Genomic DNA, 17,995 nt, shown 5'->3' with positions numbered 1-17,995 from the left:
ACAATTGTTTGTTGCAGGAAACACTTGATCGATCGCTCCCAGAGGCCACGGCCTTGTAGTAGTTGCCTTTCTGCAATCCCAAACTCTGGAGACAAATCAAACAATGGAGGACAAGTTTTGGAAAAAAGATTCACAGGTTTCAAACTGCCTCTTCGTTGTTTTCGAATTCTGGGGAAATTGTCTCGTTGGCATTGCAAGAAAGAGCCATTACTTCAAGGTGTGCCAGAAACCGTGGAAGAACTGTTTTAATGGACATCCGTTTGCCAGAGTCAAGGTATGTGTAATAGTCTTACAGTACACCCTCGCGACATGGCAATTTATATTGCAGAGAAGGAAACTTGTTCTTCCATGGCAGTTTAATGAGGAGGATTGCAAGAGAATCTCAACCAGAGGGCTTGTCTGCCTCCCTGGACAATGAACGTCCAAAATCTGGACAATACATTTATATCCCAATTTTATGGGCTATGGGCTTTTTCATTTGTGTTTTTGAGGGATTTGTGTTTTCAGGGATGTTAGATCTCTTTTGTGATTCATAATACAGAGATAATATTTTTTGAGCCATATTAAATTAGGGATTTAACTTTTATCTATTAGATTTCAAAACAATATTTTAAAATTAAATTTAAATAAATTAGTACATAACTTTCTACTCAATGTTATCTCAAGTTGCACAAATTTTTTCACAACTCACTTTCACCAAAATTGATCAGTATGTGCTTCCGGGTATAGCTTGTCATTGTAGAATTCAGTTTCTGCATTTATAGATTTCAGAGGCAAAATTATTTTGGCGTTAGAGAGGAGAGCATATGTGTGAGTTGTCTATGAGTTATAGTTTCTTATTATCTAAAAGTTGGTGATCCACAATGCTGTAGTCTAATCAGAGTAGTTTTTTGCCCCTGAAAATCATGAAAAATCTGGCAATATTTTGATAAATTCTGGCAGAGATTTTTGTAAAACCAGGTTAAATGTTTTAAACTTCAAGATTTTGGGTGCCCCAGAGGTTATTGATGGTGTTAAATCCATTGCCGCCTTCAAAAACATGATTTAAACACTGTTTCTGCAAGATTTATTGAATTTTTTTTACCTGGATTCCTGCCAAAAATGATCATCCGAGCAATTCCTCCTAGACTTCATCTACAACTATATATGTAATATAATACAAAGTGTGATATGACCTTGTGTGTACAATCTCTGGCTCTCTTCAGATTTCTAACAAGTTGACAATTTATTTGGTTTTCTTTGTTTGCTTTCAAAAGTGGCATTTAGCGTGGTGTCTAAATTCATTAAATTCATTATTGAAATTGAATTATTCGCAATTTCTCTTATTTTATTTTGTTTATTTATTTATTTATTTTTCTTTCTTTCTTTCATTCATTCATTCCGAATTAAAAAAACTTTATATTCCGTGGTAATTGCTCTTATTTATATTTATGAGACACAAGCGTAATGTAATTTTAGTATGGGTTGTATTTTCATAATAACTTGTTAAATCAATAACTTTAAATAAAGATTATTTCATTAATTTTGAATCAGAATTGTATAATAAATTATTATTGTATTTAATTTGGTGCTTAATTTACTTCAGATTTTAAAATTAAACTAATTTATAAATTATTTTTATATTTAAAATTTGATTAAAAATTTAGATTAATTATTGAAATTATAAATATTAATGAATAATTGAAATTTAAATATTAATCATTAAAGTTATTCAACTCAAAAATCTTAATTGTCTTTGAAAAAACTAAATAAATATATAATTTCTATCATAAAAAATTATAATTTTAAAAAATATATATCCAAATCATATTACATAAATATAAGATTTCATATATTTTATATTTATACTTTTTCAAAAAATATAATATTTAATTTTTTTATAAAAAATCAATATTATATATTTTAATTATTTTACTGAAATTAAGTCATGTAACTTTTAGATTGATATTACTAAAACATTCCTTACGCTAAATCATCGATTCAAATCCGAATAAATATTAATTTAAAAAAATACAATTTTTATTAAAATAATATTTTATTATTATTTAAATTATAATATTAATTTTTTAATTAAAAAAATTAAAATTTATTAAAAATTTTATATATCCCTCCCTCATTGTAAAAATAATATATATTATAAATACATCTTTCATTATAAAAATAATATATATTATAAGAACAATATAACGAATTCTCATGAGCTCCATAGTGAAACAGGTCATTGGGAAGTTCCTAAAATGCCATGGATGGAAAGGATCTGCCATATATGTGAGAATAGGAACACCGAGGATGAAAACTACTTCCTCTTAGAGTGCCCCGCGTACAACCACATTAGATCTCAGTTTCACAATCTTTGTTACAACACTGACCTTCTTAGCCTTTTACAATGTCAAAATTATAGTGAGCTCAGGAGGCTTCTCTCCAAACTTTTTGAGTATAAGAATAAAATCTTAAATCAAAATAAATAATTTATTACTTTAAGTCTGATAGACCAATATTTGGTCTCAACAGACGTTAACTACCACCATCATCATCAACAACATAATATTATTTCAATATCATTTAATTTTGCAAATTTATACATTAATCCTATCTTATATATTTAGTTACGCGTGCTTATACATTTATAATATCATATTTTCTTGCAATTAAAAAAAACTCAATCGCATCTCAAACAACAGTTCCATAAACATTATTGTCATCGTTTGGAATTTTCCTTGAAATGGAAAGAATATTTTTTAATTTATATTATATGGTATTTTGAATTTAAATTTTTTATAATATTTTTAACTTAAATTATATATTATTTTGATTTTTTATTTTTTAAAATTTAAATTATATTTATTACTTGTTTAAATTTTATATTACAGAAATATTAATAAAATATTATTATTTTAATATTTAAATAAATTTATATGATTTATAAATTAGTATTGAGTGAATTAGCAATAATTTACTTGTGATTATAAGAATATAAAGCATATGGATACAAGAGTGGTTGTTTTGTGCAAATGCTTTGTTGCTTTTCCTATGGAAAATGCCAAGTAATTTTAACAAGCTCTCTTTGCTTTTGCTCTTTGCTACGGGGTTTATTTATTAAAATATATAATGGTCCTAAACAAATCCATCTAATCTTTTATATCTTTCACATTATTCTAAATGATACAATTTTTTTTTGAAAGGAAACGTCGTTCAAAATTATATATAATTAAAAAAAAATTCCTTATTGGTTTCACACACTTATCACTGCATTAAAAACAATCCAAAATAATTTCTTTATTTTATATATACCTTTTAAGTGTTTTCATAAAAAAAATTATTTTATATCTCAAAAGCATACTTACCATAGGAAAGTCATGAAGTAGGTACGTGTTCATTCTAAATAAAGTTTACCCTTTCTTTAAAACACAATTCCTTGACTTTTCTTTGTTTTAATGTTCGTTTCCTTAACTTAAGTCTAGGTTAAAGTGTTGAATCTCCTCCTCTAATGCGAGAAGAAGAATTTTTCAAGAAATCAAAAAACCTAACGAAAGATGATAAGGGGATTTTCACATATGTAAGAAGAGTAGAACTCAATATGATTAAAAGGTGTATAGAAAAATATGCGGGAAGATATTAAATGGTTTAGAAAAATATGTGGGAAGATATTAAATGCATTTAATAGTTAGATTAATAGAACATAATTTTTATATTATTTTGTTCACATTTCTAGTGACATCAACAACTTATCAATGCGAATTTTCTATATATTTCACATTAGAGATTGAGTCAAAAGAGAAAAGAGATTGTAATACAACTAACATGGTATCATTTGGTGAGATTGATTATAGAGGTATGGTGACAACAAATTATGATTTTTAAAGATGAAGTTTATTTAGTTTAGATTCTAAGTGCAAATATGGAATAGAATTTATCAACATAAGAGAAGTTGGTTTGAAGTATCAGGCATTAATTAATTATAGTTGTAGACTTTATTCAAAGACAAGCATGTAAAGTAATATCACTAAAAGGAAAATGATTCTTAGATTAAAAAATGGAAGATGATAACCTTAGTGGATGGAAAAACACATTATTGAATCCACACATAATTTTAAGGATGGAAATTTAACTTAAAGTGTAGAAACCTTTATGGATATTACTAATATTTTATAATAGCCCCATGTTAAAGTTTCATGTAATAAAGGATAATAAAGGCAAAATAAGATCAAGGTCATAGGACATGTATTCCAACTTGAATGTTGGGAAAACAATATAGTGGGAATCACTTGTGCTTTATTAATGGCTATGGAAATTGACAAAGGAAAAGCGGCAAAAAATGAAATTTAATTATGAGAAATAAGGAAAATAAGAGAAAAAAGAGATGAAGAGACACAAATATTCATGCAAGGAAAATTAGAAAGAAAATTAAGGAATATGACAAAAAAAAGAAAAATAAAAGGAAGAGTCTAGACATCAATGACAAAAAGGCACTTGAGAAACAATTAACAACTTTTACCCATCTTTTGAGCAGGTGTAGCAAAGGAGAGAGAACAAACACTTGGACAAGAAAGCAAAGGAAAGCAAGGGAGCGTAATGAGAAAGTTGGATCACATCTTCCGCAGGAAGGTTTTGCAAGTAACAAGTTCATATATGATTTCCTTGCTAGGATGTGAATGCATGGTACATGCATTCGATTACTAGGTTCATTTGTTATCATTGGCATGAGTTTTTCCTAGTTTGACAGTGGTATTAGCTTTGCCAAGCCATTTCCTAGATAGCCATGGTGTGATGGGATCCATTTGTGGTTGATCTTTGGATTGCCAAAAGGTTTTGGAACCATGTGAGGTGGTCTGAGGAAAATACCAAGGGTTGGGGGTGGAGATGGTTTTCTCCAGGAAGCCCTCAATACGTGGGTGGAGATAGGAAAATTACTCAAGATATAGTGAAGGAATTCTGGTTTTGTGATCACGAGACCTGTTTAAATGAGGTCACGATAGTTTGAGGGTCGAGGTGGTTTAACCTCTAGATTCCCTATTTCATTGTCTTGGTTTATCCCATGAAATCCTACATTCATGCTTGGAATATGGCACGAGGGTGATTGGATAAAAAAAAAAGATTTGGTTCATCCTAGTTTGTGGTCAGGTGATACATGGAAATCTTTGACTTGGTTGGATTTTTCATATGTTAATGTGATTTATTTTCCTATTGTGATCTATGAGTACTTGTACTTATTATTATGTTTATTTTATGGCAAATTTGTCATGGTTCCTATTCTAGTTATATGCAATTATATGCATGGTTCTTTGATATGCTCTAGTTATGGCTCTTATTCAAGATTTGATAAGTATTTGAATGGTTGATGAATACATGGGCTAATAAGTGTTCTTGCAGCTAGCATGAGAGGGCAGAGAGCCTTCTTGGTGATTCTCATATGAAGTTCAAAAGAGTATGATCAGATATGCACTCATGACCTGTAGCTTATATGTTTATCATATGTTTGACGAAATGTTTATCATGTACTAGGCATATATTTGTTCATATCTTGTTCAAGTTTTAAATGGTTAGCATTGTTGTCATCATTTTTATGATTCTAGAAAGTTACAGGAAGTTCTGAGAAATGGTCTGAAGGCTAGCCTTAAAAAGTGGCATAGATCTTGTGACCGCGTGCATAGAACAAGAGATTTTCAGTCACAGCCACTGTCAAGAAAGCTTGTGCGTGCAGTTAGAGCCTCATAGCTGCATGCGTAATGTATCAAGGGTGCAGTTGGGGTGTTAGGTCAATGAAAAAGAGTCCCAACTTAAGGATTGACCACTTGTGGTGGTTGTCAAACTTCTGAGTGGTCGGGAGTCTCTAAGGGATGTTAATTTGTGTTTGGATAGTTGATCACACTTACCTAAGTGGAATTTGGAGGTTAGGTCATATCATAGTGACACTTAGCTCATGTTTACCCTAGAGAGCTTGTAAAATTTGGGTAAATATGGGAGGAGCCACTACAGATTTCATATGGAAACTAAAAACGTGTTTGGAGATATTTATGTAAATGCATTCAAATTTCCTAAAATTTTATATGGTTATCTATAAAATTTTGGTGACTTTGAAGGTAAAATAATTTCACCCATAGTATTTGAGTGGCATTAAAAAAAATGGAAATTGAAAAATCTCTTTTGGGAAAAAAACATGGAAAATTAGCCTTATTGTGAATTTTAGCCTCTAAAATTTTCGTTGGTTGAATCCTTGAAGAGTGTCACTGAAGGATGTAGACTCGAGGCATCCATGTCTGTATATTCTAAAAGTGGCCCTATTGGACCATATGAATATGTGCCTTTTTATATAACTATAATCATGACTAAGCAATCGACCCATCGATCGTTGGTTTAACATATCTCATTATCTATTAAATTAATAATGTATGTTGAAAATGATGAAAGTCATAAGTGCTTAACAATAATATATTTGAATATTAATACTAAAACACATAATTGATTATAGATGGATTAGGACATAGTCATAGGGGGATATGGTTCCACAAGAGTGGGGTTAAAAGGGCTAGGCCAAATTATAATATTTTATCAAACCCATTTTGGAATTAGATGGGAAAAGTGGTTATGCAAGCTTCTTGGGAAAGCCACATAGAGCATTGTGGGAAAGCATATGTCAACTATACATTTTGGTTATTGGGTCATTCTTGTTTAGTCATTCTTGTGCATTTTTGTTGTTCTTGATTTTGGCATGAAATGAAAGTTGGTTAAGAAGGAGTTGAAGCTTGTCAATTGTATGAGATTGTTGGCTATACCAATAGTCGTAAAATGACGCATGCATGCATCATAATGATGGAAAGGAGAACTATCCATAGTTGAGGTTCCCTTGGATTTCCAACACTAATATTTCTTGGAAAGTAGCACTAGAGCCCTAGTAAGAAGTGGAATGGCCCGAGGGACTACATTGAAGAGAAGGGGGTTCTTTTCTATGGGTTTTGTAGGTTGAGGGGGAAACATAAGTGGTAAATTTGGATTGTTGTGAATGAGAGAGAGAGAGAGAGAGAGAGGGAGAGAGAGATAAGTCTGTAACAATTTAATAAATGAATTGGTCTGAGAAGTTTCCCCATTTGGCAACTAGCGAACTAATGGAGCTAAGCACGGAGGGGGCTGTTATGACCCTAAAGCCGCAGGAATGGCTACAAAAGGTAGAAGAGGCTGGGCTACTCTGCCTCCTGTCGATTCCACATTTTCATCAGCCCCCCATTACAATATTGGTCATCAGGAAACTGCTCTACTTGGTACACGGTGGGTATTTATGCATAGACAAACCTGTCCCCATCATGGCGGAGCTCATTCATAGGATCTCTCAGCTTCCCTGTGAAGGTAGGGACCCCACAGAAATCATTGATATGAGCGGTGATGTGACAATGACAGAAGCCCTGAAAAAGAAATACAAATTGGAGAAAAAGCAGAGAGGGTATGCTATTGATAGTATTTCGGACAAAGGGGTCTGCATTGCTACCTGGTTACTGGCAGGCAAAGTGATGTGGAAATTTTGAGGCAACAAGGTCCCAGCAATAGTCATCGTGCTAACTGAGCAATGCGCAGAAGGGGAATGGTTCAATTGGGCGCAGTTCCTCTGTGACGAATTCCTGACCAACTGTAAGGAGGCACAAGAGGAGGGTAAGACCTTCCACTATGCCTGGTTGTTGTTATCCATCCTTTTGGTTACAAGTGAATTACCCGAAGATAGTCAGTTTCCGTCCCTGGACCAGGATTGGCTAGAGACCACAAAATACGCGTCACTCTGGGCGACAAAGGATGCCACCAGAATCCGAGAAGTTAAGATTTTCTGGATACTGATCAATGCGAACATCCGAAAGTGGAACAACCAACAACCCCGTCTATCTACTGAGATATATGACAGTGTGAAGAACGTAGCCAATTTTAAGGCGGATATGCACCATGTATACATCCGGGCGCGCAAGGATCCAGCACAGACGTGGACCACACTTCCCTTCATTGCCATTAACGAGGCTATTTTTGCGATATTGGATATCTGGTCGCTGGAGTGGCATGGACTAGATGTGGTAGGGCATGATGAGATCACCATCCAAAAACGGAAGGCTGAGGCCAAGCGCTTAGCACAACAGAAGCGGAACGAACAACACGCTGCAGAAGTACGAGGGCCCCGGGAGGTAGCGCAGGCTTCTAGAATAAGGCAATAGCAGGAGGGGCTGCTATGACAAAAGACGAAAGCAGCCCGAATGTGACCACCGAGTCGACCATGGATACAGGGACGGAAGGTATGGCGCCGGACACCACGAGTTCACCCTTCAAACGACCATGGCCGACAGAACAGTTAAAGCCACGAAAGAAGACTAAGGCATGTAAGTTGGATGGGGAACTTGTCACATTGACCGAAGGTGACTTGGGCAACATCGAGGATACAGTGCGCGAAGTCACTCGGGAGGTGCTCAGCGAGGCCATGATGGAGCAACAGACTGTGTTGGGCACGCTCTGCAGGCAGCTGCAGGAATTCGGAGCACGGGCCTCACAGCTGGGAATTTTCACTACCCATGGAGCTATGGGTATGTCAGCAACTAAGCAACTGCTACAGGCCAAAATGGATAATATTATTGCATTCCCATCAGGAGCATTGACAACAAAGAATGCAGCGAACAGAGCTGTGGTAGGCCGGCCTATGGGGCTTGGATTAAATTTGGTTTCCCTCCCACGCGAGAGCTTATACCAGCTCTAGGATAGTGCAACGATGGAGCTCCGCGCTAAGGAAGGACGTGCGGTATAGGTACTTAGTAAGCAGCAAATTAAAATAGAACAGTTGAGCCTCCAACATGATGAAGCAGTAGCACCAAATTGGTAGTTGGAGAAAATTGTGGGGGAAGCATGTTGTCATGCCCCTGAGCTGGAGATTGCGGCAGATTTACCTGTCGGCATACGAATCCACAAGTTGGCCAGTGGATTCCATGAAGCAAAGGAAGAAGCCGCGAGGATCCAGTTGGCCCTCAACTTGCAGATCGCAAAACTGAAACTGAAATCACAGCCCTCTACACCACCGGAGGTCACAGAACAACAGAGAGGCATCATTCAATTCGAGTAGGAAACAATAGCACGTGCCATGCAGGAGTGCGCCGGCTTGTTGGATCAATCACTTATTACGCTCACTTCACTACAGGAAGACCCAACCTTGCACCGATTGGAAACAGAGGCAAGGGAGCTACAACAAGCCTATGATAATGTCAGGGTGACTGTGCAGACAATTGCTATTACATAGCGCTTGGCCAAGATGAGGGAGGCTCAGACTGTTAAGATACAAGCTGACGCTGCTCGGTAGAAGGAAGCAATGATTAAAGAATGTATCCAGCCTTAGCTAGATGAGGCATTTGTTGTTTCCACCACCATCGAGTGAATGATGGCACACATGCAGGCAATATATAATCCCTGACAAGCAACTGACACTGATACTGATGCATCAGTGGCTTGTGTAGAACAGGTACAGCAGATGGCGGAAGAATTTGTTGCAAGTGTAAGCGAAGCACAGAAGTTGTTGAATGACCTCCGCGCGAAGATTGACGCACCAACCGAGTGACTCGAGACGAGTCACGATGATTGTGTTGGGGGCCTATTGGGTAGCGGAGGCCCCGCGTAATGGTTTTGGGGCTCAAAGCCCACAATTTTGGGTAAAAGTATGGTAAAGGCTCTGCGAGGTGCGCGGAGCGCGAATTGTAATGAGCCATGTCAAAGAGTTGTCCACCCGAAAATAATGTAAGAAAACAGAAAGTGAGTCAGCCTACCCATGGTCCGCGGACCATGGAAATGTATAAATAGAGCAAGGCTCTATTATTAGAAAGAAGTTTTTTGGGGTTTTTGATCTTGACTCTTATGGGTTTATGAAGGCAATATTCTCTCTGCATCTGTAAGTCCGAGTTAAGGGTGTTGGTAGATAGATAGAGGCTCTGCAATTGTGTGCGTAGAGGCCCAATAGAGTCTGTAGCTGTGTGTGCGGAACCCTGTAGCTGAGTGCGCAGGGTGGATCTGGTTGTATTAACAGAAGATAAATAAAGATAATAATTTTTGAATCATTGTGTGCTTTATCGTGAATCTATCTGTTGCTTATGTTCTAAATTTATGTACTGTCTTTAAGAATTATGATTGCGCACACTGGGTTTTATTGTTAAATGTTTGCTTAAAGAATGTAAGAGGAAGATCAGATCTGTAATAAATTCATTAATAAGAAAGCACATCTGTTCGGATCTACGCGGAAGCCTGACAGCAGTACAGAGTGGTGTGAGGCCGTAGAAGGGTTTGTGACCCCTCCAGACCACATCAAGACATCCCAAGTGTGTGGAAACCTGGTTCCAGCACCCTCCCATACTACCTCGGGTGAGACTTCAATCCACACTCTATAGATTGTTGTCGAAAGGGCTGGTAGTGTCAGATTTGTTTGACTAAAACACTTCTAAACCTGGGTCAGGCCCCAATAAGCCAACAACATTCAAGCATCAAAATTTTATCACTAAAAAAGTTTTGTTTAATATCTTACACTACCTCCAAAATGTTTCAAACCCTAATTCACCACACTCAAACACTTTGTAAAAATAATTCTATAATTTTATTCCTATATTTTTTTCACTCTAAAAACATCAAAATAGATGAAAAATAATATAATTTTTCAATCCCAAACATATTAATACTTTTATTACATTTTTACTTTGTATTGAAATAATTATACTTTGAGATTGCAACCCATATGGGCTTTGCAATCTGAACTAGGGTTTTTGCGTTAGGGTTTTGTCGTTGGTCACCATGGCGGGGCATGGAGGAGGTATTTTAGCTCCCTCCTACAGCCAAGTGGTTGCAGACAGAAGCAAGGGAGCTGGACCCCGTTGCTTCAAGAAACCAACGGAGGTGGCAACAAAGGCTATGAATACAGAAAAATCAGAAAATGTCAGACCTCATGGACAGGAAGAGAATCATGAGGAAGCTAGTAAGGAGAAGAGGACAAAGGTTAGTAGTTAGAAAGTTGCTCCTATGAGTACAACAGGGGTATGTAAACCCAAGTCGACTACTATTCCTCGGGTCGTTTTAAGTTACCCAGCGCTACAGGTGCACAGAGATCACATGGTGGAATATGCGGTTATTTGCAAATTTATGGGAATTTGGCTGACGGAGAGGGCTTTGCAAGCATGTATAAGGAACCACTGGAAACCAAAGGAGGAAATCAACCTTCACTTTAGGTCCAATGGCTTCTTCACGGTGGTGTTCACGAGCTTAGAGGATAAAGAGAGTGTTCGAGGGAGGACCCTATTTTTATGCTTCTGCAGGACTTTACATGCGACCATGGGTGATGAACTTTGTCCCAGAATGAGAAACTTTCACATCAGTATTGGTATGGATAAGACTCTACTCCCTTCCTTTAGATTATTGGCTATTGGAGTCTCTAAAGGCTATCGGCAACAAACTAGGGCATTTTATAAAGATCTTAGATGCTACTCTAAGAGGAAAATACACTTCCTTCGCCTAGATATGTGTGGAAATGGACTTATTTGGGGCACTTCCGGATGCAATCATTTTAGAAGTGTATGATGAGGAATGGGTGCAGGCGGTGGAATATGAAAACGTCCCATTTAGGTGCCGTAAGTGCCATGAACATGGGCACCTATATAGGGACTACCCATTGGACAAGCTGGAGAGAAATACGAAAGACACTACAGGAAAAGATCCCGAGGGTTTTACTAAGGTTGGGGATAAAGGGAAAGGAGGAAAGAGATACCAAAAGAAAATTAATGAAGATGGAGAACCGAGCCACAATAGTTTCAAGATCTTAGAAGAAGAAGTTGGAAACAACGGGACAAACCAGGAATTGGAGAATATTCCCACTGAGAAGGAAAGGGATTCTGACATGGAGGATATACCAAAGAACAACAAAAAGAAGGATGATATGCCGAGCATTATGGAGCGCAGTAGGGAACATGAGATGACCCCAAGTGAGGCTAGAACGGAAGACCATGAATTGCAGGAGATTCTAGAGAGGGAGAATTTAGATCTAGAAAAGTTTCTGGAGCAGGGAATCACCAAAGGAGTAGAATCTCTACCAAAAGAGGAGTTTGACAGGGTTCAACATATCCTCCTCTGGAGATCACAAACGAAGGGTTCTGGAGTCGAAAGAAACCATGATAGCTAGGAGAATAGAGGGGTGAAAACGATGGAGGATACACCAATGCATTCTTCCAAGAACCAGGTAGGAAAAGAGGAAGAAAAAACAAAATGAGCTGCTGACCAAATGTGGGAAACTTATGATTAACTCAGGTAAGATGAGGGATCTTACCAATTAATCCTTTACAAACCTTTCTTAATGAAGCTTACAACCTAGAACATTAGGGGTCTAGGACGTAAAAGGAAACAAAGAAATCTTAGCAGTAGAATAAAAGAAGAAAAACCAGATATGGTTTTTATTCAGGAAACAAAATGTTCAATGGACAATATCAGAGAGATACATAGCAAATGGTTAATCAAGTATGAGTATCTAGAGGTTAAAGTGGACAACTCAACGAGTGGGATTCTTATGCTATGGGATCCTCAGAAACTTGGAGTCTTGGATGTTGAAGCTTCTAGGAACTATCTATCGCTGGTGATTCAACCTTTGGGTGATAAGGAGATCTACATGATCACTAACGTCTATGGTCTTCAAAAACTAGAAGACAAACTTAAGCTTCTCACCTCACTTGAGGAGCTGAGAGAGAGATATCCTGATATGCCCTGGATTTTGGAAGGGGATTTCAATATGATTAGATCTCTTACAAAGAAAAAATATGGTACCAGAAAACTAGGCAGAGACTCCATTACCTTCCAGAACTTCATGAATAACATGGGGCTAGTGGACACTGAAATAGTAAATGGCACTATTACTTGGAACAATAAGAGGGGAGGGGCTTCTCAAGTCGCCTCTAAACTAGATAGATTCATAATCTCAGAGGAACTCCTTCTCACAGGCCTTGATATGTCAGATTTAATCCTTCCCTTCGGAGGTTTGGACCACTAGTCTATCTAGCTTGAAGCTACTTTTATGGGTACATCGAGGAACAAACCTTTTAGGTTTGAAAATGTCTGGCTCTCTCACCCTGACTTCACCAGCAATATTGACAAACGGTGGATGGAAGATATGCCCGTTCAAGGCACTAAAATGTTCATGTTACAACAGAGACTTAAACACATCAAATCTAGGCTTCAAGATTAGAACAAAAAAGAGGTTGGTAATATTTTTAAAGCCAAAAGAGAAGTTGAGCAGAAACTCTAGGGGATTAATCAGATCATCATCACAAAAGGTTTTACTGAGGAACGGAAAATTTAGGCTGAATCTCTTCAGAACAAATTGGAAGATTGGTGCATGCAAGAGGAGATTTTCTGGAGACAGAAATCGAGGGTGCAGTGGATTAGAGAAGGAGAAAGAAACACGAAGTTTTTTCATAGATCAACCTTGGATCACAAATCACATAATAGAATTTCAACTTAAAGATTCTCAAGGGAAAGAGCTTGTCTCTCACAAAGAAATGGAATCTTTCCTAGTTCAACACTTCCTTAACATAGCAGATGAGCCTCTCGTCAACAGATCTCGGTTCATTAACGAATTCACAAAGTTCATTCCTAAGCTTGTAACTAGGGAAGACAACTAAAATCTTAATAGGCTAGTGTCTGAAGAGGAGGTCGGTGAAGTTATCAATGAGATGCAAAATGGGAGAGCTCTTGGCCCTAATGGTTAATGTGGAGTTCTTCAAAGCTTGCTGGAAAACAGTCAAACAAGATATCCTTGATGTTTTGGAGGACTCTAGAAGATCCAAAACTATTTTGAAGGCTCTTAATGCCTCTTTCATAGCTTTGATTCCAAAGCACAAAAAAGCTATGACACTGGATAGATTCAGACCCATAGACTTATGTAATGTGGTGTACAAAATTATTTCCAAAGTTATCGCTAACAGACTCGAGCCCCTTCTTCTTGCTCTCATCTCAGAGGAGAAAACTGGATTTGTGGAAGGAAGACAGATTCTCAACAACATCATACAAGCTCACGAGGTGGTACACTCTCTTAAGAGAAATAAGCAAGCCAGTATGATCATGAAAATTGACCTAGCGAAAGCTTATGATAAGCTAAGCTTATGTGTTGGAAATAATACTGAGAGGGGGGGTGAATCAGTCTTAGCAATTTAACAATATTTCATTTCCATAAACAGATTTATATATGCTACTTCTGTTAATGAAACGTCCGTTTATACGCAACTGTGTTTAGAGCAACCAGCGTATACTTTGCAGACTTATAATTTAGTTAGTTGATCTCTAATCTGTGTATTAGAACCATATAACCAGTAATCAGATGTAGTAAACAGAATAGGCAATCACACACATGAACACAAGATATAAGGTGGAAACCCAATGTGGGTGAAAACCACCTGCTGCAATCGTCTCTATATTTCTTTAATAAGAAACTTCTTTTTACAAATTTTGTACTGGTGCAGCCTTATACCAGTACGCAGGCTTCTAACTGCAGAAGGCTACAACCTTCTCTCGTTCTCCAGCTTTTCCTGGAAGGGAGATACAACCCCTTAGCTCTTGTACTAGCTGATGTGTTTACTAGTACGTAGGTGCTGACCTATAGAAGGCTACAACCTTCTCTTTTCTTCCAGGGACCACGTTTCATAAATTTTCAGACTGGATCCATTAATAACATCAATCAAACATAAAATATATCTGTATCAACCAATCTCCTTTGTACCAACCAAAAATGAATCAAACAATCACTTTTCTAAAAGATGTAACCAAAATACTGTAACAGTGACCAGAACCCAATCCAAAACCCAAAACACTGCAACAACAAACAGAAGTAGCTAAAACATATTTTAAGAGACATATGCTACTTCAATGTGTCGAACTTGCATTCATAAGCTATTATATGAAGGAAAACCTACATATACACCGTTTTGAAATGTCGAACCAACATGTATACGCGCCTTTGCTATACTGAACCTGTGTATAGATCTGCAAAAGATGATTTAACCTTTACAACTATTTAGACATCAGTTATACCCAGATCATCAGATTTACAGATTACGACATGAGCCAATTATAAAAGATCAAAACCACACAAAGATACTTCTCTTCAAGCCTTAAGATCTTGACCCATCAATAGAACTTATCCTTCTTCAAGCGCTCAGATTCCTCCTTGATTCATATCCATCTATGCACCATAACCCAATGACCAGTATTCTAGATCTTGCTCTTAATTAGATATTCAATATTTGAGTGCCCTTGCCTAATGATCTCCTCTTCCTTTTATAGTCTTAGGCCTTACTCAATACCATGGTCCAAAATCACTTTAGAATCAATACCTTGGACCAAATACCTAGGGACAACACTTCGTACAAGATACCTTGGACCAATATCATGGGTTAAAATACCAAGGACCAAATACCATGAACCAAAACCAAGTTTTCCAACATGAAACTTGCGCACAACCATTTTTCTCTGAACCAAATAGGTTTCAACAGTAAGATGATGCATCAACTACTCCCAGCTTCTGTCTGAGATATTCAAATGTCTCTTTGGGCAGCGGTTTAGTGAATATATCAGCAACCTGTTCTTTGGAGGGAACATACTCCAATTTGACCTTTTGTTCAAGCACTTGTTCATAGAGAAAATGATATTTGATAGGTATGTGCTTGTTCTTGGAATGCATGACTGGATTCTTTGAAATACAGATTGCACTTGTATTATCACATAGAATGGAGATGGGTGGAGTACATGTGATTTGAATGTCTTGCAATGTTTGCATCATTTAAAGAAGTTGTGTGCAACAAGATGCAGCAGCCACATATTCTGCTTCAGCTGTAGATAATGCAATTGAATTTTGTTTCTTGCTGAACCAAGACACTAATATGGAACCCATATAGAATGCACCACCACTAGTGATTTTTCTGTCATCCACGCTTCTTGCCCAATCTGCATCTGTATATGCATGAAGTGTAAGATCTGTATCTCTAGGATACCATAAACCAAAGTTTTGTGTTCCTTGAAGATATTTGAAAATCCTTTTGACTGCCTGAAGGTGTGTTTCCTTTGGATTGGCTTGGAATCTTCCAACTATTCCCATTGCATGCACGATGTCTGGTTGAGTACCTGTTAGATAGAGCAGACTACCAATCATGGATCTATAGGTTGGTTGATGTACTGCTATTGATTCATCATTTGTGCTGAGGTTGCATCCTATTACCATAGGGGTACATATTGGTTAGAATATTCCCTACCATATTTCTTCAAGATCTGCTTGTGGTACTTGGTTTGTGATAGAAAAATACCATCTTTATTTTGTTGAACTTGTAAACCAAGAAAATATGTGAGCTCGCCAATCAAGGACATTTCAAATTCTTTCTGCATTACCAAAGCAAAGTTTTAACTCATGTCTTCTTCATTGCTACCAAAAATGATATCATCAACATACACAACAAGTATTAGCAATTTATCATTGTCAATTTTTATATATAGATTACTATCAGTAGATACTTTTGAAAAACCTTGTTGATGAAGGTATTTTTCAAGACGATAATACCAGGCCCTTGGAGCTTGTTTTAGACCATAGAGAGCCTTTCTGAGTCTGCATAAAAGTTTTGGATCATTTCCAAGGATGAATCCGTCTGGTTTCTCAATATATACTTCTTCTTCTAGGTCTCCATTAAGAAAGACAGATTTCACATTTATTTGATATACTTTGAACTTCTGAAAGCTAGACAGAGCAAGGAACATTCTTATGGCTTCAAGTCTAGCAACAAGTGCAAAAGTTTCTTCAAAGTCTATACCTTCTTGTTGAGCATACCCTTTACAAACAAGTCTGCCCTTGTTTCTAATAACTTCTTCATTTTCATTCAGCTTGTTTTTGAATATCCATTTGGTTCCTATGACATTCTTATCATTAGGTCTAGGAACCAGTTCCCATGCATTGTTCTTTTAAATCTACTCAATTTCTTCTTTCATGGCCTTGACCCAACATTCATCTTTGCATGCTTCATTTAAATTTTGTGGTTCGATAGAGGAAAGCAATGGTAGATAGCTTGAAGCTTCTGTAATAGTTCTCTTGTCTGCACACCTACCTCTTTTTGCCCCAAAAGTTGAGTCTCTGGATGATTCTTCTTAACATACCTGGATGGAGTCTTTTCTTCTAACCTTATCTATTCTTCTGGTGCCTCATTGGTTTCTTCTTCAGAATTAGTCTGATATGATGTGGAAGGATAGTCCTCATCTTCTTCATAATCTTCGGTTTTTACCTGCTTTGGATTTTTGCCTGCTTCATAAACCACAACATCAATACTTCCAATAATTTTCCCAAGTCTTTTATTATAACACGTATATCCTTTACTTCGGGAAGAGTAACCAAGGAGAATGCCTTCATCTGCTCTAGGTTCAAACTTGCCAAGTTTTTCATCAGTCCTTTTGATGTAACATTTGCTTCCAAAAACTTTGAAGTATTTTATAATAGTTGTCTTACCATACCAATGTTCATGTGGAGTTTGAGTGTTGTTTACCCAGACGTTTGTTTTGTTGAGAATAGTGATGGCAGCAAATGCAGTTTCACCCCAGAAGGTTGTAGGAGTTCTAAACTCATCTAGCATGGCACGAGCCATTTGTTGAATAGTTTTGTTCATCCTTTATACCACTCCATTTTGCTGAGGAGTTCTTGCGGTAGAGAATTCCCTTCTTATTCCATGTTCTTCACAGAAGTCGAAGAATTCATCCAAGGTAAATTCCCCTCCTCGATCTGATCTAAGACATTTGATTTTGTGATTTGATTCATTTTCAACTAAAGCTTTGAAGGCTTTGAACTTTTCAAATGCTTCATCTTTATGCTTTAGAAGTCCTATCCAACACATTCTTGAAAAATCGTCAATGAACAATATAAAATATTCTTCTCCATGAGGTGACTTTTTCCTTGATGGTCCACATAAGTCAATATGAACAAGTTCAAGAGGCTTAC

General features: G+C 36.9%; 1 long non-coding RNA gene across 2 annotated transcripts in view; it reads left to right on the top strand.

Annotated features, from left to right (window-relative positions):
- LOC149246736 (uncharacterized) overlaps positions 1 to 17,995 on the top strand; it is a 28,984-nt gene that overhangs the window by 302 nt on the left and 10,687 nt on the right. The window contains exon 2 of one of the 2 annotated variants that reach the window (XR_016265588.1): positions 18 to 580. The exons of the other annotated variant lie outside the window; for it this stretch is intronic. This is a non-coding gene — a long non-coding RNA (uncharacterized LOC149246736). Of the gene's footprint in view, positions 1 to 17; positions 581 to 17,995 lie in introns of those variants that run through there. 2 annotated transcript variants of the gene reach the window in all.

Source organism: Pinus tabuliformis, chromosome 7 (assembly GCF_031772625.1).
Source record: "Pinus tabuliformis cultivar Carrire ecotype Pingquan chromosome 7, CPIR1, whole genome shotgun sequence".
Lineage (NCBI taxonomy): Eukaryota > Viridiplantae > Streptophyta > Pinopsida > Pinales > Pinaceae > Pinus > Pinus tabuliformis.
The sequence above is the reverse complement of the archived record's forward strand: the minus strand, read 5'-3'. Positions and strand labels throughout refer to the sequence as shown.